We start from the raw sequence: 24,954 nt of genomic DNA, 5'->3' as shown, positions 1-24,954 counted from the left end.
CCTGGACCGTGGCTCTGCTCCACTGCCGTTGCAATCACTACAGTCTCATGTGCTAAGTCTTCTGACTGCAGCTCTTCCTTGCCTCCCTTAGCAATTTGTCTTTGACTCTAGCTTAATCATCTCATAGACTATATGTGGTAACAAACAAAATCAACAGGGTTTATTTGAAGTCAGAGCATTTGTTGAAAATAAAAGCTAGGTAGGAAAGGCCATACAGAGCTAACCTCACAAACACAGCGGTGTAGGAAGCATCCCGGAGTGAAGTGTTCTGCAGGCTTAGAGTAAGCTGGAAGAAACAGTGCATCCTCCATGACATTTTAGGAAAGCATAGCTATAGATTATAGCTATGTAGCTGTAGCTGTACTAAAGCACCCAAGGTAGACGGAATTTGTTGCATAAGAAGATGGCCGTAGTTTTTCACTGGTTATACAGGAAGTCTGGCTAAGTGGTGCAGACTAGACTCCTAATCTTTAGGTAGCTATATTTAGGTAAGATAACTCCCATTTGCAGTTTCTCACTTTCTCCAGAAAGCTGAGTGAAGTAGCTAAACTGGGGGTAAACTCCCAGCCTTTTGAAGTGACAAGAAAACCTTCTCAGCATATGAGCTTCAACTAAATAAAACAATTATTCAATGACTACTCCAGTCTTTGATGCATAGTAACTATATGCTAGTTATATGTGTAAAATAGCTAATAACTATTTAGCTGGTAACTGAAACAAGCTCAGCTACCATTTTAGGATAATTATTATATTACTGTACTCTTCTTAGGTTAATTTTTATTTTCACATTCTTGCACTCTAGGAATATATTTTATGCTTTACTATCACCCTGAGAGCTTTCCCAGTGACTATGAATAAGTGTAGGCTTCATAGAAAACATGTTTAATGCTCTTTTATGAATGCCTGAATAATTGTCTTAAATGGACTAAAAACTTCCTGAAGGCAGGGCCAATCTTGGTCTCACATAGGGTTTTGTCTCAGCATAGAGTATTGGATAGGCTCAGGTTTTAGGTATAATCACTTGCTTGGTCATACTATGTGTCTCTTCCATCACATTCAACACAAAATGTCCCGGAAATGGATTCCTAGTGTTCAGTCAAAGGAAGCATCATGGATAACCCTTGCAGAAACTTCAGTCTAAGAGTAGAGCCATATCCTAGTTTAAAGTATACTATGTTTCTTTTATATAATCAAAAAAGAAGGGCCTCAAACTTTTTAAAATTAACTTGAAAAGTGCTAAAGTGAACAGAGAATGAGCAGCGTGAACAGAGCAAATTGTTATTCACAAGGTCTTTGCTCTTCCTACTACCCAATCACTTGTAAAATACTTCTGCCAAAATTATATACTTTCTATATAATTCAGTGAATTTTGCTTCTTTATTTAGAGCTTGAATTATTTTTTCCATCCCCCCTATAGTCTCAAGATACATCTTTGTTTCCTTTTTTGGTCTAGTACTGATTCAGCAAAACGTTAAAGCAAGCTTTACAACCAGCTTCACAACAGGCTTGTAGATGGTACCATTTGTCTAAGTTTTACTGGACTGAGGTTGAATTTTGCTTCTCAAGGTAACATGAGAGTAAACTAGTACTCTCCAAGTCATGGAGTGGCACAGACTGGGTCATACTGAATTAGCCCTTGTTTTGAAAATGGTTATGGCAAAAAGGAAGTCTACATAGGGTTATTTCTAAAAGATTCTTGCTAATGGCTGTCATTGTCACCACTGGTTTCTTAACTGGGAGGCACTGTTCTGTTATACCAACTACCACCACCACAGCCTCCAGGAAGCTTGACAGTGGTTGCCCTCCCTGTTCACCTCACATGACTGGCTGCATGACTGCAAGCTCCTCCTCTTGACTTCGGCAGGACCTGAGAGCACTGTGAGAGTTAACCCTTATATTTTCCTATAGTTTCTGTTGACTGTGCCTCCTAAATGTAGGTATTGCTACTGCATATCAGCTCTAGACTGACAGGTTTTGGTACAAAAAGAAATTTATATCTAGGACATTTTTACATGTAAATCTTTCAATGGCTTATACTAAAACTTCGACCTTTAATTTAGTGCCTTTGCAAAATAGAGTGCTTGGTAATTAGTCATTCAACATTGATAACAACCAAGGATAGTCCTCATAACCATAACATGCAAAACTCAGTGTTTCTTGTTCATGATCCCACTTTTTTTACACCTTAAACAGCACCCCACTGATTTGTGGGTCTCTTAACTTCCAATTACATTCTGGCTGTTGGTAAAATTTTATCTCTTTTATCAACCTTTACTGCTGAGTGGCTTTAAGAAATAGATATAGTAATCAAAGGACAGTTCTCTTTAGATTTTGATCAAAGGCATTTATTGACAGAGCAATTTGTAGCAACATATGGAAAACTAACCTATTTAGAGCGTAGACAAGGTACTTCCAAGATAAAGACAAATATAAAGTGCAATTTTGCCTACTAGAGCACTTACTTTTTGTGTTCTGCTTTCAGAACTGTGTTTAATGGAATACACCATGTGATCAAATTCTACTTTCATTGTAATAATGGGAGATTTGTACAAAAATTAAATAATGGGAAAAACTGAGCTATAAAGCTCAGTAATTTCTCTGTATATCCTACTGCTAGGGTATTTAATTCAACTGAAGCAAAGTATTTTCTAACATACAGTATAGATCTCTTGAAAAAGGAGCTTTTCCATTGATATAGGCACATAGCTACTCATTTTTGAAATCGGTTACTTGGTATGCCCTGATAAAAACTTAAACTAAGACAGTGTTAAAACCAAGAAAACAATTAATTCAAGGAAAAACAATGTACAGAGTTCTTTCAATTACATCAAAGTCAAAGCTGGAAAATGTGATTAAACTTAAAAGAGATCCACTCATTAAGGTAATCAATGAAGATTAAGGCTCCGAAACATCTTTAACCGTGTGGTAATTATATGATTATAATTAAAGCATTTTGTATTTGTGGTCCTGGATTAGATTATATTTCATTTTTAAAAGCACATGAGATTCCCCAATCCTATGTTTTTTCTACTTGTGGTATCACTGAAGGGCAGAGTAAAGTTATTTAGGTGCCAGACTGCTCTAATCTTAATGTGTTTGCATTACCATTATGTGTAACCAGACTCAAAGAAAACACTAACACACATGCTAAATTTCTTGAAGGACTGGCCCCATTTTAAACAAATTATGGGCTAAATTAAGATAATGTATTTACCTGGAGACTTAAAAAGACTCATCCTGCACTCCCAAATTGTGTTGTAAATACAGGATGGATTTGGTGCCTGGTTAATACATTCTCTGCTTTGGGTATACAGTAACTGAGCCTTCATGGCAGTTACAGCTAGCTTCTCTATAATTGCAACAGCATCAGCGTGCCCTGACCTAGATGGGTTATTGCACACACATACACAGGGAATCAGTTGCTATTGACGATCATCAAAGTCTTTCTGTTTACTTCAGAGATTCTAGACTAGGCCTGTAAGCAGAAACAATCATTTGTCCCAAGGTCTTACATTCTACATAGACGGACAGAAAAAATGCAGGGCAAAGGGAGGATTCCGTCAGCATTTTATAGAGGGAAACTGCCTCCAGGGTTTCTCCATCACCTCTCCTCCCCTGCTTAAATTGGCTTGGAGGCCCATATGAAGACAAACATGCCTATTGGTGTGAAGTGCAGGTTTGCAACATTAAACTTGGGCAAAATGGCACAGGAAGCGCCTTCTGCAAGGCAAAAGCTTTCTGATGGCAGGCCCCTGGTTATCGATGTAAAGAAAAAAATTAAATAGTCTGATAGTTTTCCAGCAAGCTGCAATATGGGAGATTTGCAGCCAATAAAACAGCTGCAAGCAAAAGTTTTTTTATACTAGTAATTACAAATTATTTTAAATGAGTCTGTTGGCATTGTTGTGTGCTGCTGTCCATTTCCCAAATATCAGGGATTGTTTATACTGTTAGCAAAATGTTTAGCAGAGACCATAACTTCTTCCACAGTCAGCTTCCACATAACTCTGTTAAAGTAATGTCCAATTTTCCCATGCTCTCACTGCATTATACTCCAAATCTCATTTTGTTTCCTTCTTGGTTAATGCTTATATTTTGCACTTTCATTTACAACTTCCAAAGAAGAATTTCTTACAGCTCGACTATTTTTAAGACTTAACAGAAGTTGTGATCATACTGAGTTCTGCCAAAGAGTAAAAGAAGTATGAGAATGATATTAAATTTACGGATAAACAGCAAGTTTAAAAGGCAATATTGAATGGGAAGAATATAGACAGATGAACAGGAGATAAATTCTCTTTCTAAGTGCTTACCAAGTTGGCAGCTTTTACTGCAATTACAGCGTGTTAGAAACTTCTGATTAAATCTTTTGACTAAAGATTAAAACCCCAGTTTGCACTGACTTATGAAAATACTTACAATTGTTATTATCAGACTTTAATTGCACCAATATGCTTTTCACTGCTTAAAAAGGCCTTTGTTCTTCACAAATAGTGATACAAAGGTAGCAGCAATACTTTAGTGGCTTTTACTGCTTGGATGCAAAATAGGAGTCCTTAAGCTTTAAAAATCTTTTCTCTCAGAGATACCATCTTTTGCCTGGAGCTAAAGGAATTAGGGGATATTTACATGATTTAAGGCTAATTTTATAGCATATTATGTTCCCTCTCTGCCATGGGATCAAATACTAGAGGATTTGATTTTTAAAAAATGTCAATATGGGTAAAATGTAATAAAACTGTTGTTTGTATGGGAAACCTCCATGTTAATCTGGAAACAATATGCAATATTGGAATTGTGTAACTTGGTGGTCAGTAACAGGAAAAATAACAATAGCTCTAGGAAGATAAGTACATACGATAATGCATACATAATTCATACTAGAAACTTGGAATAAGGTCAGAAATTGCATTTTAGCTTTGAAACTATTGTTTAGGTGACAGGAAAAAAGAAAATAGTCATAAAAACATTATGATAGATATGAATGTTACTAAAATCTTATAAATATAATGGTTTAATCAAAACTATTAAACTCGTAATTTCTAAAGATAATTACCAAATCCTGTCAGCAATATTTTGGTGATGGAAATTGTGCAATTAGTACAGAGGAGGAACAGTTGTTGCTTTTCTCTAAAGATAATGTTTAGCTCAGGGCAATTACAGAGTAAGATCAAGCTGCCAATATATAGAACCACTGGGAGATATGCTGTTTTCTGTGGATGGGAAGGAAGGGAATTTACTAAAAAAGAACAAAATACAATTAAAGATCTTTGAGAATAAAGTCCTGTGATAAATGTTTGGGCCAGTTAGAGCAATGTGTGGAGAGAACTATTGAACAAGGGACTGTGGGAGGTCTATGAAGAGCCAAATGCAGTGAATGAAGTGAAATCCCAGTGACCTGAGTGGGCAGAGTATGTGGTTAGGATGATGGAAGACAGACCAGTGAGGCTTATTTTGGACAGCCATCATTAAGAGTTTCAATCCTCAGGCCAATACAGAAGAACATGGAAAGATAATATTGAGCAAGACCTAATTGCTCGTAATATGAATCACCATCAAAGGGAAAAACATGCATTTGGCTAAAAGAGGTAGGAGAAAATCTGCCAAAGACATTTTGGGTCTACAGAGCTGAGGGATAATAACACACAGATTCTAGGAAATTTCATGTGATTTCTCCCATCTTTAGTTTTGGAATGAATTCACAGAGAAACGATTGCCTTCACTCTTGCTAGAACTTCTCAAAGAACATTTTGAGGAAGATAGTAATGAAATGGCTAGCAGTTGTCTGTTCAGAGCTTAACTGTTCTGTGACTAGTTAGGAATGATGTGGGAAGGGGATTGCTTTACAGCTGTGTGTACACACGACACAGGACTTGTTCTGTGACAAATGAAACACGAAACATTCTAGAAAAATAGAAAAAGGATGCCCTAGCTTTCAGATTGCAATATAATTGTTCCCAACTTTTTGGAGAAGAAGAATCATGGAAGTGACCATATGCCGTGACATATTCGGGCATTCGGGCTAAAGTCCTGTAAAACTTCACTAGCAGGAGCAGGGTTTTTCTATTTTTCTTTTTTAATTCACTGGGACAGACCATACTTGTAGAGAAATTCACATGAATAAAGATTTGTAAGACCTAAGGCCAGTATGAGAATCTTGGTAAAAGACTGAGATATAATAACTCTTATTGGTCCTTAGTCAAAACACTCACTGAAATGAAAGGAGGATCAATACAAAAATTGTCAAAGCCTGATGGAATTGTCTGAAAAGTATCTGTCTGTGTATGTATTTTCTCAGCATTTCAACACAAGAAGACATTTTGCAAATAGTTAGAAACTGAAAAAAGAAATTATATCTTGCAACTGATAACATGGAGCAGGTTCTTCTGTTTTAACTTTGTATTTGTCTGTCTAGTTACAAGTCTCCCAACATGTGTTTATATCCCTTAATTATTCCGGCCAGCTCCTATCCCTCTCATTCACTTATATGACGACGTACAGAGTTTTTTAACTTCTGTGACAGAAAATGTTGCAAAAGTAGTATTTTACTGCAAAAAATGGTTGCACATACTTACTTCACCAAATGAGACTAATGCATGACCAATAATGCCACCAGCATCTAAATGAGCAAGTTTGCATCAGCGTAGTTTATGGATCAGATTTTAAACAAACCTCAAGTATGCAAGCTATAAAAACATGTGCCAAAGCAGCTCTTACTTTTGGTTTAAAATTCTTGTACTTAATATTAGTTCTTTCAAGCCACAGGCAGTAAACCTTTAAGAAAATATACTGCACTTTCTGAGTGGTCAGATTTCCAGGCAAAATGTGAAGTTAACATATGTTCGTGTGCAATTTTTGAGTTTAGGTTTGAAGAGCGACAGAACCTGTTATATATACTATTTTTTATTTAGTGAAACTTCGCTCACACATTTGACTTTTCTCTGAAAACCTTCCTTAAAGCCTTATAATCTACTCCTGCCTTTCAAAAAAATATCTGTTCACATTTGTCATTTATCTACTTTGCACTTCTACAATAATTTTATTGTAAAATAGATACAAGTATCTTACATCTCCAAATCACAGCTGAGATTTTTCTGTAAGGAAAAGCTTTGTCAGAACTTCAGGATTCCTTCTACTGAGGTGATTTTATATTCGCAAAATATTTTTACACATTTGAAATTAATTTTCACAAAAATCATTGCATGGTACTTGACTTTGTCTTTACATTTAGAGGTAGGATATGTAGAATAGTCTAAAATGTCACGAGGCATTGCTGTAAGGGACTCGCCAACCAAAAAGTTTTCTCCTGTCCCACTGTTGAGCACAGACTTGCCGTTTTCAGAACAAACACAAGAGGGGGCGTTTAGATGATGTTGTATCCGTTCTTCAAATGCTGCTCTATAAGATCTCAGTAAAACACAGCATGAGTAATGTATTTATAGCTTTCGACTCTCATTCTCTCTCACTCACTTTCTGTTAGTGTCATCTCATAACTTCTCAATTAAATGACATCATTTTTACTTCGATGCACGAGCAAGAACCAGACTCTAGTTTATTTCCTTTCCAAGAAAATTTGATGTACTGCAATGTCTATTTAATTTTACTTTACACCCACACACGCTACAGACACATACGCACCAGATCTTCATGAACTTTGGGACAAGGCTCCTAAACTCCTCAGCCCACAAGTGAAAACAAACAAGCAGTTAAACCATTCCACACCCCATTTACAGTCCACTGATCAATTTTTCTTCTCAACCCCAACTACTTCCCTTCCATCACCCACAACCCACATGCTCCCACCTCAATCCAGAGCCACGAGCATACAGCCTTGTACTTTAAACAATGTTTATTGGTTATAAGTTCCTATGTTACAATGATTACTCTAGGGTTGGTGTGGCTTTCATGAATTACACTTTAAGTAATTCTGCATGTGGTTTTCTGTTGGGATGTTTAAGAATGTGAGATACAGTGAAAAATGGTAGCTGTTAGCTGTGTTTCTCAAATATTCAGGGAAATGTCTGAATGGCTAATCTATGTTTAAGTGATTTTTTTATACATTTGGTTTTAATTTTTATGAGGAAATTACAGGATTGAAACCTGCCAAAGTGTTTGCTTTGGTGTGTTACACTTATGGATGTAGTCATGGCTGCTGTTTGGTTGTCCAGGATGTGAATGGAGATATATGGGCTGCAGAAGAAGTTAGAGAAACCAAGAGGGTCATAGGTGGAGAGACACAGACTACTTCTTGTTGTTTTATGCAGTACACACTCCAGCTACTGCAGCTGAATTTTACTTAAGGGGTTTTGCTGTCCTTGGATTTTCTTGAGTGGGACAATTTGACTATTTTTAAAATGATATAGCTCTGCTGATGGCTATCCACCTCACAACTACTGTCACTGATGAGCTGTTCTTTATATTACCCCAACAAAAGTCATGTGCCTTTTAAGTCCTCTCCATTACCAGGTACTCTTCAAAATCCCCAAAGGTCTGCTCTCTTCCATCCTCCCTATAATTTTGAAATGATATAATTTGAAATTATAGGGAGTATCTGAATTTTCAAACTATGAAATACTACTACTGCTTGTTACAGGCAAGACTATGAATCTGGTCTCCTGTGAGGTACAGGACAGGAGAGGATCATGCACAGACCTGCAGTTGGGCAGTTTGCTATTTTGTGGAGCTCCTTACTTTTAAGTGACTTTACTTAACAAACATATATGTTATCTGGGTAGCAGAAAGTACTACACCTATACAAACTACCTGCTTCTCATCAGAAGAAGTAGATGTGAAGGGATATGTGTATGTACTGGATATGCAACAAACTCATGTTCCTGACTGACTTAGTTTTTCTTTCTGCACTGGTTTCTTGCAAACCTTGGCTGGCCACAGTGCTATGAAGTATACAGTCACTCTTAGAAATGACGCAGTAGCTGTATTTTGCAGGTTTAGATACCGTTCAGGTGCAAGAAAGGGTGAACAGAATTGTTCAATAGCAGCAATAGATAGCAAGATGAGACTGGTAATAAAATTGGCAGTATGAGTGCTTGTAAGGAAATGGTCAGACATGAAAATGGAAGATGAGTAATGAAGAGGTAACAGACTACACTGAGGAACCTCACTTCAAAATCAGTCAAGTTATTGCAATAGAATGTGGAAGTTAATAATGCATGCACTAGACCTCTACCTCACTAGAGCAAAATCAGGTAAAGGAAACAGCCCCAGGATGTAAGATTTTTGCTCTAAAATCTACAGTGGTATATGATTGTAAATAGTACAGCTTTTCCTTTGAAACATTTAGCATCTTTTGCTGTTAGAATCAAGATTCTGGACTTCATTCACTACAATTACTACTCTGCAACATCAGTTTTTCTGAAAGTATCCAAAAAATTCAAAATGTTCTATTTCCTCTCATAATGGGTAAACTGTGATGCAGCAGGATGCATCAATATCTCTGTACATGTTACTTAAGACAAAAACAGGCTAAAATCTCTCCACTGCATAAAATAAGGTTTTAAACTAATGCTTCTTGGCCTCAAAGAAATTCTAACACAAAAATTATCCAGAAAATGCTTCTGAAACTCTTTATATCTCTATGTATATTTTTATACTTGGACTAAAGGATGTCAAGTTTACAAGTCTTCTATTCCCCTCATCACATACAATCTTTGGCTGATACATGAAGGTCAGAACATTCTCAGAGATTTAAATATTTTCCCTTAAATAAAGACTCCTTAAAATGAAAAGCTGAGATCACATAGTAGGCCAGAATACTTCATTTTCAGGTAAACTGATGGTTTCTTACACTAATCTAGCCACTTTCACCACTTGCACAATTTTCTTGAAAGTCTAGGTTTTCAACTGATAGCTGTACTTAGAAAGTCTATCAGATCCATCATCTGCTTAACGAATTGATGAATTTTGACAGCAACTTCTCTGGATAGCTATTTCTACCTCTGAATCAATTCCCCTGATCTTATGGTAGGCCATGGTGCTAACACTTCATCGTTTCTCTGTCTTGAGCTTTTTGGGTGCTGTTCAACACCTTTCTAAAGCCGCCAAATTTTTTCTTTTGATGTATTTTTATGAGCTACGGGAGTATCACATCCAGCAAGGATGATTCACCAGTAGTAAGAATGGGAATAAGCTACAACGGCCAAACAAACTTTTTAATACAATAACGAAATTCTAACAAGGGTTGCCTGAGATCGTCCTTTTGCTCCTTTTTCTAAATTAAGCATATTGCCTAAAACTGTGTTGTTCTGGGCAAATGCACAGCTTTGTATAAAGGGTAAAGGCATTGATAAAGTATGCTTTCCCTGATACAACCTGAAATGATGATATGATGCTTGCAGAGCATTCAAAGCTAGACAGTTCCTAACAAAGCAGACATTCGGGGAAACAGCATGTGCTGTGAATCTTTGGGTTGGTAAGCATAATAACAAACACCGCAGGCAAAGTTGGTAGAAAAGGAAAATAAATTAATCTGTCCTCAATCTAGTCTGGAGATGGCTCAGCTGTGGAGTTCTGCAGTCACAGCCTCTCTGTGGCAGTTGATGGTGAAGTTGTCACACTGAAGGGACTGCAGCTGTGCTGAGACAGTTACCAGACTGCATGCTCCCAACAGGAGTTGTTCTAGTGTGCAAAATGTCTCTAGTTATATTTCATATGGTCAGATTCTGAGTGGGGGATATTTCTTAATCATGTTTTTTTTTTTTTCCTCAGGTTCACAGCCAGCAAATTCCTCATTCATATCAACATGAAACATTCCTTCCAACTGTGGATATTTATTCAGATCAGCCTACAGGAACGGGATCTTCAGCTGGACAAAATACACTTTAATTTCTTTGAAGTACTGCAGTCTGAAAAATTATTTTCCTTTGATTATATAAAGTTGCTGTGTCCTCTAACAGCACAATAGCAGAGGAAGTTTTGAGCTACAGAGGTGCTGTTGGATCCAAGTCTAATGTTTAGACAATTTTTTCTGCTTATTTAATAAAAGACACAATTGAATCAGTTCTTTGCCTCATTAACTTTGACAAAATTTGCTTGACATACTCTGCTTAGTGTTGTGCTTTGGCTTTCTTATAAACTTTTATTCCAGACTCATCAGGGGTTTTATGAGTGTGGGACATTAAAGCAAGCACATTTACAGTTGCATTCTCCCATTGAGAGACTGCTGGCCTTAGTTTTTATACCTCCAGTTTTCATTTCCTTTGAATATCTCAAATGACTGGATATTAGATTCTATTGAAACTGTCTTTTTATGAAGGAGGAGCAGACTAGATGATCTACGAATCCCATCTCATTTCAAAATGTACATACACTTAAAAGTATGTGCAGCTAAGGATATTATCTCGAGAATGTTCTTGGTTTATTAATGAGTAGGTGCATTACCAACAAGTAACTCAATGTCAGTAAGCAGTTTTTCCAATTAAGTCCATGGAATTGTTTGGTATCTAGGAAATTATAACCGAGTTTTTATTAGTTTGCATGCCAGGGTCAATGTGGTGAAGATGGACACTTTTCTCCTGCATGCTATATCTATGTAATCCTGAGCTCTATCGGCTATGACAGGATGGTATTGTGAACCACAATTAATTTCCTTTACAATAGTGTGGATAACTTCACGGCTCATTAGACTGATGATTTCATTCTGAATTGTTGGACTTGTGTAATCTTGTTTTCTCTTCAGCTAGCTTCCCAGGGTCTCATTGTCATTGCTGTGAAGCTTCAGTAATTCAATAAAATTCTCCTCATCAATCTGATGGCCATGAATTACCAAGCCTTGTCTACTCTAGTAATGTACGGTGAGTATTATTTTATACAGTGAGCAAAACTGGTCTCCCATCTAAAATTTCTGATTGCTTTACCCTTCAGACATGATGGAAAATGTGAGATTCCAAGATTCCAATCAAACAAAACCAATTTGGTGACAATTTAAACAAGTTATTGGCTAGGAAGTATCAATAAATGGCAGAACTTTGGCACTGAAGCTTATTTCTCTTCCTGCCCTCCACCACTACTGACTTGATTCCTTCTGCTGCTTTTTTAGGTAAAGCTTAGTGTCAAGTGGTACAGCTGTGGCATCAGAGGTAAGGCACTCACTGATCAGCTAACTACTTATGGATGGTGAGTTTGTGATATCACACAAAAGGACTGAAGAAGCAGTCAAGGAGAAGTAGAAATCAGAGGTACAAACACGAAAATGTTTTATGAATATTTTTATAAGATAATAGTAACAGTTATTTCTGGTAGTCAAAAGTTTGAAGACTATTTGCTTGCCTAATTCTGCCAAAATACAATGTCATGACTATTGGAGCTATACCAGAATACGGTACTTTCATGAATGACATTAAGGTGGCTTGTGTTCAGATTTTTCCATCTTCAGAAAACCAGCATGAAAGATAAAGGGAAGGGTGAGAATCAGAATACACGTTTTTCAAAATGAAGAATGGAAAAGCAAATACACACTGTGGCTAATAGCTGTTAAACTAACATTCAGATAAGAGGATGCATGGGTTTTTATTTCACACATCTCATCAGAAACATTGAACTGCAGTTGGTACAAGGGACAACAAGACTGCCATGTATAATTTTCTTAGTAATGGTAGGTCTGTTAATACATGTAGAATTTAAGTTCGAAGTTGAGAATAAGACTTGTCTCATGTTTTCATTATTCATCTATTTGTGTCTCAGTTCTCACCTATGAATAGGAACTAATTTATCACTACCACAGCAACTTTTAGCAAAGATCAATAAATCAAAGATTAAAAATATTCACATGTTAAAATGAGGGGATGTCTATACATGCCTAGGGACAAGTCTGAAACTAAGACCTCATTTCACCATTGTTTATGAAGAGCATAATAAAATAAATGTTTAATGACAAAATGCTTCATTTGATAATGTTTCAAGTAAAATATCTTATTATATGATATGAATTGTGCAGCATGGATTATGAAGATAATCTCAATCTGGTACATTTTTTGTTCTGAGAGCTTCATATCATAACATCACTGTCTTTCACTGTCATAGTTAAATACTGGAGAGCTGCCAAGAGGAACCGGAGAAAAAGTATTAATGAATAAGAAGTGAGAGGGGTTTGGGCCACACACTTTAAACTTTTATGTTGTAGAACAGACCATGAGAAAAAAATACCTAAATAAACAACACTGTAGTTACATTATATTTAGAATATTTCTACACTGTGCTGTGTTTTTGGAGCAACTGTGGCCAGTTCTCAAATTTATATGCTGAGCATGTAAATACATTACTGCACTTTAACTTCTATATTTAACATGTATTTTAAAATCTGACTGTGTTCATTATGTCATTTATATCAGAGTAAGCATTCTACTTATAGAGCTTATTGGTAATTAAATTATAAATATAAAAAAGAGTAACTGTACAGTGTAATTTGCATATTAAAGAGTAACTGTAGCACTTTTTGGCAAGTATCAGCTAAACTGCCATTTCTAAAATATTCTTTTGAATTATATCCAGTGTATACACAGTGGCAATTGCAACATGGCACCATCAAATTTATTAGAGCACCTGAATTCTGCTAAACTCATTGGGCTCAATCTTGAATTTAACCAGGATGTCTTTGTATTATATTATTTACACAACCTTTTTCTACCCCTGAATTACCTACCAGCTGGAAATTTCAGTTTGTAGAGAATCCTCTGATAGCTGAAGGTGGTATCACAGTCCATTCACCAAATTCATGAATGGGGACATGCTGGGAGGAAATACAGAAACCTCAGATAAGTCTTAAGCATCAGCATGAGACTGAGAAGTCTCTCGCTATCAGATTACAGGTTGAAGCAGCCTTGTTTTTGGGCCTGTCCCAAAAACTATGAATACACAGCCAATGAATTTATATCTTCACCAAGATACCAATGGACAACACACAGCTGACTAAGTTAATGGAGGGTGGTTAGTAAGCTGTAAGATGTCTACATAATACCAATATCTACACAGCATTGGTGTGAGGAGATCTCTGACCATTAATTGTAATATTCTGCTCCAAGATGTGCACAAAGTGCTCCCATTGAAGCTAGTGAGATCTTGGGAGCTACACCACATCCTGAGGATGGCTGGCCAAAATAACGTAAAAGGACTCCCTTTATTTAAAGTCTTACAGCAATTCTTTCAGTTCTGCTGGTGCTTCTGCTCATAAATGTGAATTGGCTTGATAATGCAACCAGCGTATTTTCAAGGTTTATTGGAAAAATCTATTCAGATTAGCTTTACTATTCTCTATTTGGTGCAGAGTGCTATGATGATCAGCATGTGGTATGTGAATCTACCAGCCTTGGCATGAGAAGACATTTCATTCATGCAAGTCTGGTGCATTTTTTCATTCATACAACACTGGGAAGTTCTGTAAAGGATTTTTTTTTTTTTTAATTCTGTATAATTTTCAGTTTAAAAAAAAAAAAAGACATGGAGGATTTAATTATTTTGGGACTTCTTCTATGGTTTCTCAACTATCTTAGTAATTTCAGACATTTTAACACAAGTTGTATAATGTTTTATTGTGATCTTAGTATCTCAAATTACACTCTCCATGGGGCACAGTCTTTCAATACTGTAGCTAAATTGTTGTTCCCATCAGGAAAAAGGGGCCTACCTGCTTTGTTTGATCTAAGTGGAAGACTGTCCATGGCTTGCATTTTGACATTTGGGAATATGGGGTAGAATTACCAAGTTCTTCACCAAAAGTTTATTTATTTATTTATGTCTAGTAAATTGCAGGTATTTCAAATTATTTTCTCAAAGAAATTCTTCACTTTATGTTTCAGTTCTGTGACAAATCCATCCCAGACTTTTTCTTTTTCATAGCAAGGAAGAGACTAAGATTTACTGCAGATTTCTAGAGCAGGTCTATATGCCAAAATGTCTGTTTCTGTTTGCATTAGATCTTTTTGAAATTACTGAAGTTAAGTCTTAGAGTCATCATGGTCCAAAATGCTACATTTTATTTACTGAAGACCAAAGTTTTTGTGGGCACAAGACTTCTTAAAGAGCAATATAGGTCACTTATGTTTCCCCTATAGCAAACTGTATTTAAGGGAACACTTTACACTAATTTCTGGGTGAAGCTTAAATATGGTTTTGACTATAAAGTTTACAGTGCTTAATCTGTGATTGCTTGAGATGCTGCCTCTAGACACTCATTGTCCAGTTACTTCGTGGATAGTCTTACTAAATGATCTGCATTCTCATAGCTACAGTGCTCCCTTCCACAAGGAAGAAAAGTGTTCACATTTTTCTGAGCACCTTGAGTTACTATACAGCAATCAATTAATTTGCCACAGACTTTTCTCAAAATCCTTTTGGTTGCTGTCTGTTACACCCTCAGCACAGTTGTGCTAGTCATAAATAATGACTTGCACCCCAAAGGGAAACAATGCAGGCTGTAAATGAGCAACCTCTTGATATTAGATTTTACTTCCTGTTAACTATGGTAGGCAATGGTCTGGGGCATGATGGGAAGCTTAGCAGGGGGACTTCCAGGTCAGGCTTGACAAAAGATAGAGAAAATTTCTTGCCAGCCAGGGAGAAAGTATGGAAGTGCTTATTTGGGACATGTGCAAAGTCAATTTACATGATGGGAGGTGGTGAGTGACCTCTAGATACTGCATAAAAATTATATGAATTATGCAGTATGTCATGAAGGCCTTTGTAACTGGGATAAGGAACCTATCCTGAATCTATTAGATAAATGGGAACCAACTGAGAGATGCCATCAGAGATGTAAGATGATCAAAGTGATGAACAGGAGCTTTTTGTGTTGACATATATGGATCAAAACTTTATTTGTTACAATGAAAATAATCCAGATGTTACATAAGAACTGGGATGAGAAATTACCAATGTAGATAGATAGTTGTGTCTAAGAGGTTATGGAAGCAAAGAAACCCTACAGGAATTAGGCTTGCTGGTGATCTGGAGGTATGAACACACCTTGGAGTGCTAGGACGAGATATCAGAAAGGCAGTTCAGATTTGGAAGATAGAACATTACTGACTTTGTAAGCAAGCCAAGATGATTTCTGTAGAGAATAGAATGATGACTATTTTATGGTACAGAATGCATTTTAGCTCACTTTACTGGATACATAATTTCAGAACTTTTGCCTACTAGTGGAATAGTCACATATCAGATTTCTTTTAACAAAAGATATAAACATTTTAATATTAATAGTTTAATCCAAGAAACAAATTTTTTTTTTTTCCATGTAATTTTTCATGCAGTGCCATTTTTTAATTTTATTGTCCACGTGATGGGCTAAAAGAAAAGGATTTGGCAATCATTCTAGTTAACCAACCAACCAACCATAAACCCATCCAGGACTTAAAATCTGTGTTTTCCAACTTTGGACACACTGTTCTCTCCTGTTTCTGACTCTGAATTTTTTTCAGCTTGAATTTCAAGCCCTCTTTTTAAGTGACCTACTAAAAGTCCTTGCCCCTGCAGATGTGTTTTCTTCAATACAAACTGAACTGAGATCACATCTGTTCACCTTAAGCCAGCCTTACAGCTATAAGAAAGGCAATTTTTCAGCATGCAGACTGCGTGATATTCCTGTTACTAAGAGCATTTCCTCTAAGTTGTAGCTAAGATATTTAACAGTGAGTAGTTCACACTGGGGTGATCTGAGCTACATTTACTCTGTCACTGATCTTGAACCAAACAAGCAAAATCAACCCACCCATTGCTGTTTTTAAGAACACTACTAGAACATAGAACGCAGGTTTGATGCTACATATGCACAAGCATTGACTTAGTAAGTCTTATTTAACTAGTGAAACAAAATGTGATTCAGTGGAGTATTTCAGCAGGGACATCATTGTTGGTAGCCATGATCTGTGAGTCCTATAGCCGTAACAGTGGCAAGCATACTTGCTTTAGGGAAATTTACATCCACCAGGGAACAAGTAAACAGTACAAGTCAACCTATGTAGTAAGAGGTAAAATTCTAAGTTTTGGTTAAAGAGTCTTTGATGTTCTACATGAATAGAATATATGTGGAGACCAAATACATACTCTCCAAATTTGATTCAATAAAGCTGAAACTCTCTGCCTTGCCCTTGGCCTCACAGTGCACCCCACATTAAAACCATTCAATAAAATTTGATACGTTGCCAACTGTTGCTTGCCTGAAGATTAAACTACTTAAGTTTTCAATTACCTATGATATAACACTATAAAGATACAAGAGTAATGTCCTTAACCCTCCAGATGAGCAATCAAAAAAAAAAACCCCAGAAAAAAGAAAGGCTATTTACACTGGAGGAAAGCCTGAATAAAGAGATGGGCTTTGCACTGTGCCTTGAAGGTCAGTAGAGGAGGACTTGATCTACCCGTATAGCTATCTAGTATAACTATGTCAGTGTGAGGCCTGATTTTAAACATATATAACCCTTGACATTGATGCACTTCTACCAGTATGAAGATGCTTAATAGTGGTAGAGCTGATACAGCTATTTCAGTGCAAGTGTAACTTGCTGATGAATGAAAGTGAAGGGGCGTGTCTGTACTCGATCCTGTTGAAGAGATATCTGAGCTAACTCTAGTTGATAGAAGTTAAAAATTGTAACTATGTTAAGATGACATTGAATCTTCTGAGAGATAATTATAGTTAAGTCAACCACAGAATTGTGATATAGTGGCTCTGCTGTTCCTGGGCTTTAATGTCTGCTTTAAATTAATGCTGCACTGTGCTCTGTGGACAAACCCTCACACTCAGAATTAATTGGTTGGTCTCTAATGTGGTTCTGACTTACACAGTATAGACTTAATCACTGCTTCCCACTGTTTGATCCCTGTAGATCTGATCCTTAAACTAACAAGAATAATTTTCTTCCTATCTCTCCTCACTGACTCCAAAGGAAGGCTGAATGATTTGTTCAACTGGAGAAGTTCATGCTGTAAATACATTAGATAGGGTAAGTTCTATTTCTAGTTTTGAGCAGAAGAGTAATATAGTAAAAGTAGGATCTTAATTCCATTATAGTTACATGCTCATCACTAGGATATTATCACCAAAATAAGCACATCTAATTAATCAAAGTGGTACAATTTCTGCATGCAGAAGATACATCCCCAGCCACTCTTGGAATATGGGGATGAAAATTCCGGAGTCTGGTGAGAATTTGATGTTCTCATCTGCAGCTAAAATGCTACTAAATCACTTGGTCTCAGCTATTCTCAAGAGACTTGCAGTGGTGCATGAGGAAAGAAAGTGTATCTCAGGTAGTTAAGTCTCTGATCATGTAAGGCTCTCAAAGTGAAAAAAAGCATGCTCATTTGCACTCTGAAGGGAAGCAGTAACTAATGTACGGTGCAGTGTGATTCTTCTGACCAGTTTGACTAAAGAAGCGGGTCACTGCATCTGCACCAGCTGGAGCTTCTGAGTGACTTTCAGGAGCATAATATGTTTAGCAAGCAGCATGGTAATCTAATCAGTGAATGGAGAAGCATGACTGTAGGCAAAATGTGGCAGAATGGGAAGAACTTAGTAGTTTAAAAAGGAAAAAAAAAATGAACTTCCCTCAAAATTTCTGACCCTGCATTTGTTTAGCTATTTCCAGGGGTTATAATTAATTTGATTTCTATGTTAGAAATTTCATTGCCAAACATTTTAATATCACACCAGCAGCAATCTTAAGTAACACTGTATCTCACCAGTTGTAAACTGCTGCATTGCAAATTGCTGCTTCAATGTGAGTTGAAGAAAGATGTGCAAAAGCATCCAGACCTATTTGCAGTTAACTCTAATGTACAGTCTCCTTACTTTGGTAAGAGGCCTAAAAGAGGCTCCTGCTGAAGTCTTGCACTGAGACTGAATTTTGTACATTTTCAAAGTCATAACAAGTTTCTATTTAAGATGTCTGAAGTAGTAAGCTGACATCCCAGGGAAAAGATGCCTTTTATTCAGCGGAGAAGCAACTAAATATTGCAGAGCATGCCAATTTTGTTGAACAGTACTTTCAAATGACTTTGATATGGGAACATTTGAATACTTTAATGTAGAGCATGACACTCTAATAAGTCATGAAATTACAGCAGATGTAAAATGAATATGCTAATTATATTAATTAATATATCTTCTTTTGGGGGAGCTATGAAATACCTTTGTAAAGACAGTAGGCTCTGCTCTTAAGAGCTCTTATTTAGCTTTTATCTTATTAGGTATAATAGAAAGAATAACATTGACAAAAGTGTAATGCATGTCTCATACATGAAATCATATTATCCATCTATCCTGCCACAAAGTGAAAAAAGCCTTTCTACTGAGTTTGCATACCTTAAAATGAATTAATTTTTATTTTTTAGTAATTTGTAGCAAATCAGTAGAACCTCTGCTGAAAGTATTGGACCAACCTACACACGATTATAAGGGTGAAAATTTTGAATTACTGCCTTGAAATCAGGGAAGTTTCAATGAATGGAATGTGACACATACAAAGTCTATTTAGGCCCATTACCTTTTTGTAGGAAAAGGAAACAAATAGTTTTAGATAGTTTCTGCACTGTAAATTTCTAAATTATTCTATAGACTGCAAAGGAAGACAGCATTTGGCATATTGGATCAAACTGATGGTCTAATCTGCTTATGTCACAGGCAGCACTTTCAGTTGCTTTAAAGAAAGATAAAAGAAACTGTGCAAGGAAGAGGTACGGAATAACCTGCCACAAGGGCAGAAATATGGGGAAATACAGGAAACATATATATATATATATATAAAGAGAATAATATAGCAAATACATGCAAGGAGATTAACTCTCTTTTTTCTAAAGATATTTGAAAGTGCATCTGTATTATATAAAGTATCAACAGTTACCCCTTTATTAAATATTTAGAGTAAATTCTCTATTTAAAAAAATGCTGGGTACTTCTTTTGCATCCAATGAATATTCATTGGGAAGTTCATTGGTGGGTGCCTATTCAAAACTGAAAGATCAAAAGGGAACTGTGTCAATTTTGTCCTTTTCTGGGTTGACTGCTATTTTTTGATGTAATAAATTGCCAATTTTAGAAGGGTAAAGAACAGAAATGGAAACGAGTATGCCTTTCAGGAGACTTTTGACTGTGCCATTATGAATAGTCTCCAAACAAACAGCTTGTTGCAAGCCATTCACATAGTAGATAGACATCCAATTGTTAGCCATGCAAATAACCATATCCAATGGTCAGACAGCTGTTAGCTGGCTCTTAGAATGATTGGTAACCAGACTGTTGTAGAACTTACTCATGCCTACGGGCTGCCGGGTCTCATCTTTTTCTAAAATCTTATTAATAAATTGAACACGTTTTATGGGATCACTGATGTCTATCGCTTGCCTTCCCACCATTTCTCTCAGTAAAAAGTAGAAGACAAAACCAAAAAAAGAAAAGTAGGAAAAAAAATGTTTACAGGTTATCTTTATAGACTAGAGTTTTATCGTCATAGGAGTATCATAGGTAAAATTAAATACTTTTTTGTGCCACCACTGCAACACCTTTGTACTTTTAAGTGCAACTGTGTTATACAGGCACACACATACATACAGAGATACACTCAAGCATGCTGCTTATACACTTATACATGTATTTCTTAGTCTCAAAGCCATATTCTGAAAATGCATATACCAGCAGAAAATTTAGACTTTTAAAGGTTCATGAAAACTGCCACTGATAACTAGGAACATCTTTCACATGTGCTTTTCTAGAACACCAGGAAATTTTGCACTGTTTTGATTGTAGATGGTTTTTCATGTCTTTGTGAAATTTTACATGTTACAACATAAATTTGTCTAATGTAAATTAACTAAAAATACTTCAGATAGTTTGACAAAAAAAAATAAGGAAGTTGAAAGCCTACTAGACATCATGCTCCTGGTAGTGCCCAGAACTGCCCAAATGTGGCACAATTTTTTAGTTGAACTGTCCATCCTGTTCGCAGGACTTGATCCGTAAGTCAAATTGTAACTGATAGTGGGAGAAGTTGAGTTTCTCTCACTTTTATCTAATTCAGCAGTTTCTGCCATTTTGGTAGCTAATAATCATTTAATAAATTGATGGAGTCTGGGTTTAGGTAATCCTGCCTCTGGCTTTCTCCCCCCATTCTCTTAGACTTTCATGACCTTAACTTCCTCTTCCCCAGATGAGGCCTTCATGTGCAGCCTCTTCACTCTTTTTTCTGTCGCACCAGGCTGCTGGTGTCTCTTGAGTCCTCACATTGCCACCTCCCCTTCCAGCTCTGGCAAAACCCAAACATACTGTCTGAACTCTACTAATTTTCCAAGGACACTAACACATCTCTGCACTGTGTTGCTTCCTCAGATCTCTCACTTCTTGAGGAGCAATACATATTTTCCTCTATAGAACCAACGTATCTTCAGGAAAACATAGCCCCTTGATTCTGTATGAATCTTGTGATGATATCTCTGAAACCCATAGCACTCAGCAGGAACCACAACTCAAAGGTTAGTGGTGCAACAGGTGTGTTGAATTTTATTTCCTTTTCTTTATGAAACAATCGGAGCCTTTGCTTTCTGCTACCAGAGCTCTTGAGTTGCAGAGTTTTAGACTGAGGTGAAACCCTGCTCTGTATGTTTTAAAATTGCTGATTGATATGAATAACAGGCAGTGAAAGTTAGAGTATAATTAAATAACCTTCTGAGTCAGGGTACTCTGTTGAGGAGACAGAAACCAAAGTTTCAGTCCTACAAATGATTATTGAAGATTTTTTTTGATTCAGAATTAATTTTAAGATTATGTGGACATATACCTTCCCCATCACAGTATGTTTCTTACCTACAAGATTATGTTGTCTTTTTCTTTATATATGCTTTCTCTCTTTCTTTTCATCTCTTTCTGTCTCAATAACATTTTAATTATGCCAAACAAATAGGAACAATATTAGCAGCAGAAACAAAGAGAAGGTACACATATACAGCCATCTCATCCCCTTCTCGAGACTCTGTGTAACTGCCTAAGGAGGTCATTCACTGGGAGAATAAGGTTTCTTTCTAGAAGGCAGGCAACTCAGCACAGGTTTCCTGTCTCTGAATGAATATTTAAACCAGACCATGTTCTTGGCCTCCCAAATCTCCCAATGGAATATAAACAGGATTGAAACACTTATGTCTGTGGGTTGCAATAGGTAGCAAAGGTTAAGTACAGCATTACATGGTATCACGATGCCTAAGTCCATCTAGGGGTGACTCTCTGCATACATATCTAAAGTTAGGACAATTACTGTGCTATACCTTACAGAGATGTTAGAGGTTAAAGATCACAATAGTAACAATGATTGAAATGAGATCTAGAACTACATAACATTCCCCTTAAAATACGAACAGTTCAAACAGAATTCAGAGGGACTGGAATCGCTAATATCCCCTTGACATTTGTCACTGAACTTCTTTCTGAACATTTAGGAGCTTCTTGGAATGTTGCTGCTAAAACTGCCTTGTCCTGTGAGAGTTGCAAATGGGCTTTAGGACTAACAGGTTTTTGCTCCCACCTAGTACATGGAACTGATTGCAAGTGTTCATCTTTTATTTTCCAGAACTGCTTGGAATCTAGCAAATTCTTCCTCAGTTTCAATTACCTAAATATATCCATTAACCAAAGACCCCTACCTGATATTTTCCAGCTTCTCCAGATTTCTTAACTGTGTATTTTTTATTAATTACCTTAAAACCTGTTTTAATACTGCTCACAAGGCATCTGATTTTCCTGTTGCCGGATGTAAGTTCACTAGGTGAAAGTTACCATGAAACAATTTAATGGGAGCTTCGATCTCATTGTTTTTTACTAATTATTATTTATGTATCCAGTGCCCCAGGTGTCTATGAGCTTAACAGGCAGTTTAAAAAAAGGCCATAGTCCAATTAAGTAAAACAGTAACTATTAAAAAAAGGTGCAAGTGTTTGGGAAAAGGGTGAGATGACAAGAATTATTGTAAGATGGAACGGTCACAAATATGCTTACTGTTACAGATGAAACTTGCCCATTTACAGCAAACTAAAATGGAAAGACTGGAACAAAGGCTGAAGTGCTTAGCACTGGGTGCCTAACAGGAAGCTGAGGGTTTTGGAGAGAGATCTGAAAAAAGGAGAATCATTGTGCAGGGATAAGAAGCATGAAGCAAACAAAAGCATGTGTCCTGTGTGAAACAAAGAGGCTAACGGAAGTAGAATCTGTTGGGCTGCTGTGGGGAAACAGGGTAAGTCAATAGGGGGGTTGAGGCAAACCTTTCCCTGGAAAGTGAGGATGTGAAACTATTTGCTAACATCCCTTGCTGTGCTTGGAGCTGCACACTACACAGAGGACATTGTTCTGGCCACAAAATAATTTACTAGCTGAAAGACTCGTAGTTTAGTTTTATCCACTAAAAATGGTTCTTTCAGCTACCTTTCCCAAACTTCAGCTATTCCAAAGCTTAAGAATAGTCTGACTTCAAGTGTCAGAAACTGTTGTACAATCAAGGTGAGATCTAGACCACAGTTCATTAATTTCCCCACTGTAGTGAATATGCATAATAATTAAAAATGTTACATAGCATTTGTTACCCTTCTGCTTGACTTCATTATGGGTTCCATGAAGAAACTTTTTCTTCTGCAAGGTGCAAGGATTCAGTGCTCCTTTCCTGAACAAACCAGCGCTTTGAATTTTGTAGTTGCAGTTTGTCCAAATATTTCTCTCATGTTTACAGTGCAGATTCTCTTTTTATCCAAATTGCATCTTTGATGACATGGAGAATGTGCATAATTCTGTGCTATTTTTAACTTCTCAGTACCAACAGCAGAGATGGTGTAAAATCTTCAGCTAGTGGAGGTTAAAAGTACTTCTCTATAATTACCTTGCTTAACCACAGTTGAAAATGTGACTTTTGCCTTGATTTATTGGAATATGACATTTTAATAATTTTGTGAATGTTTTTTATAATGATCTCTCGGTTCTGACTTGATTATGTTAACTGAAGCATCGACACTAAAAATAAAGTTCAATTACCACATCAGCTAAATTCAAACAAGAAAGACAGTTAAGGTTGCATTTTTTCTCACCAAAAAATGTACAAATTTCTGGTGCTGCACCTATGCTGCCTATTTCTTCAGTTATGTTTTCTCATATTCACTAGGATTGTAACATTTGTTTCAGTAAAACCATCAATGGAAATAATAAATCTGTTCCTTGATTTTGGCTGCATGCACTAGTTAGTAAGATGCATTTCCTAGTAAACTGCTTCTAAGGATGCAGGTGTAGGCTGATCCTTCATGACAATAGCACTGCTTCAATAGTCTTATATCCAGAAGTGAATGGCTGCAGGCCAGTATTCAGTTAACTTCCTGGGTACAAGGAAAAGCAAGCTATCTCTCTCCTTTATTTTAAATATACCTCTCTTTTTCTAAGTAGAACCATTAGTTTTTACTGATAGGACTAATGCTTTGCATTTAGCCCAAATTACAATAGGAAAGGAGATGCTTAAGGGTAACTAGGTGATGAAAGGACTACATTAGAGTACAAGTCCAAGGGCTGCTGTTTCCTATTTGTAATGCTGAATCCACATGCAAGTCATATTTAAGCTATAAACGGTGGCGCCTAGGGAGTATACACTCAGATTGCCTTGAGAAACTAAATACTTTTATCAAATCACCAGATGGACTTGTGTTCAAAAACCACTCTTGAACAACAAGGCTTCTCCTATATTCACCTTTAGATAATAAATAGGGCTTCCATCAACCTAGACAATTAACATGTTGCCCCCGATCTTTTGTAGTTTTACTTAGAGATGCCTACTATACATAATTTCAGACTACAGATAATTTCACACACCATACATAATTTCAACTAACCTCCACTGATCTGCCTTGTTTTAACAGTCAGAAATATTGTGCAGTTCTACTACCTTCAACTTTTTCATCAGACAACTGTTAGACTATGCCATC

The sequence above is a fragment of the Athene noctua genome, chromosome 4, assembly GCF_965140245.1.
Source record: "Athene noctua chromosome 4, bAthNoc1.hap1.1, whole genome shotgun sequence".
Classification (NCBI taxonomy): Eukaryota; Metazoa; Chordata; class Aves; order Strigiformes; family Strigidae; genus Athene; species Athene noctua.
This window is presented reverse-complemented; position numbering follows the sequence as displayed.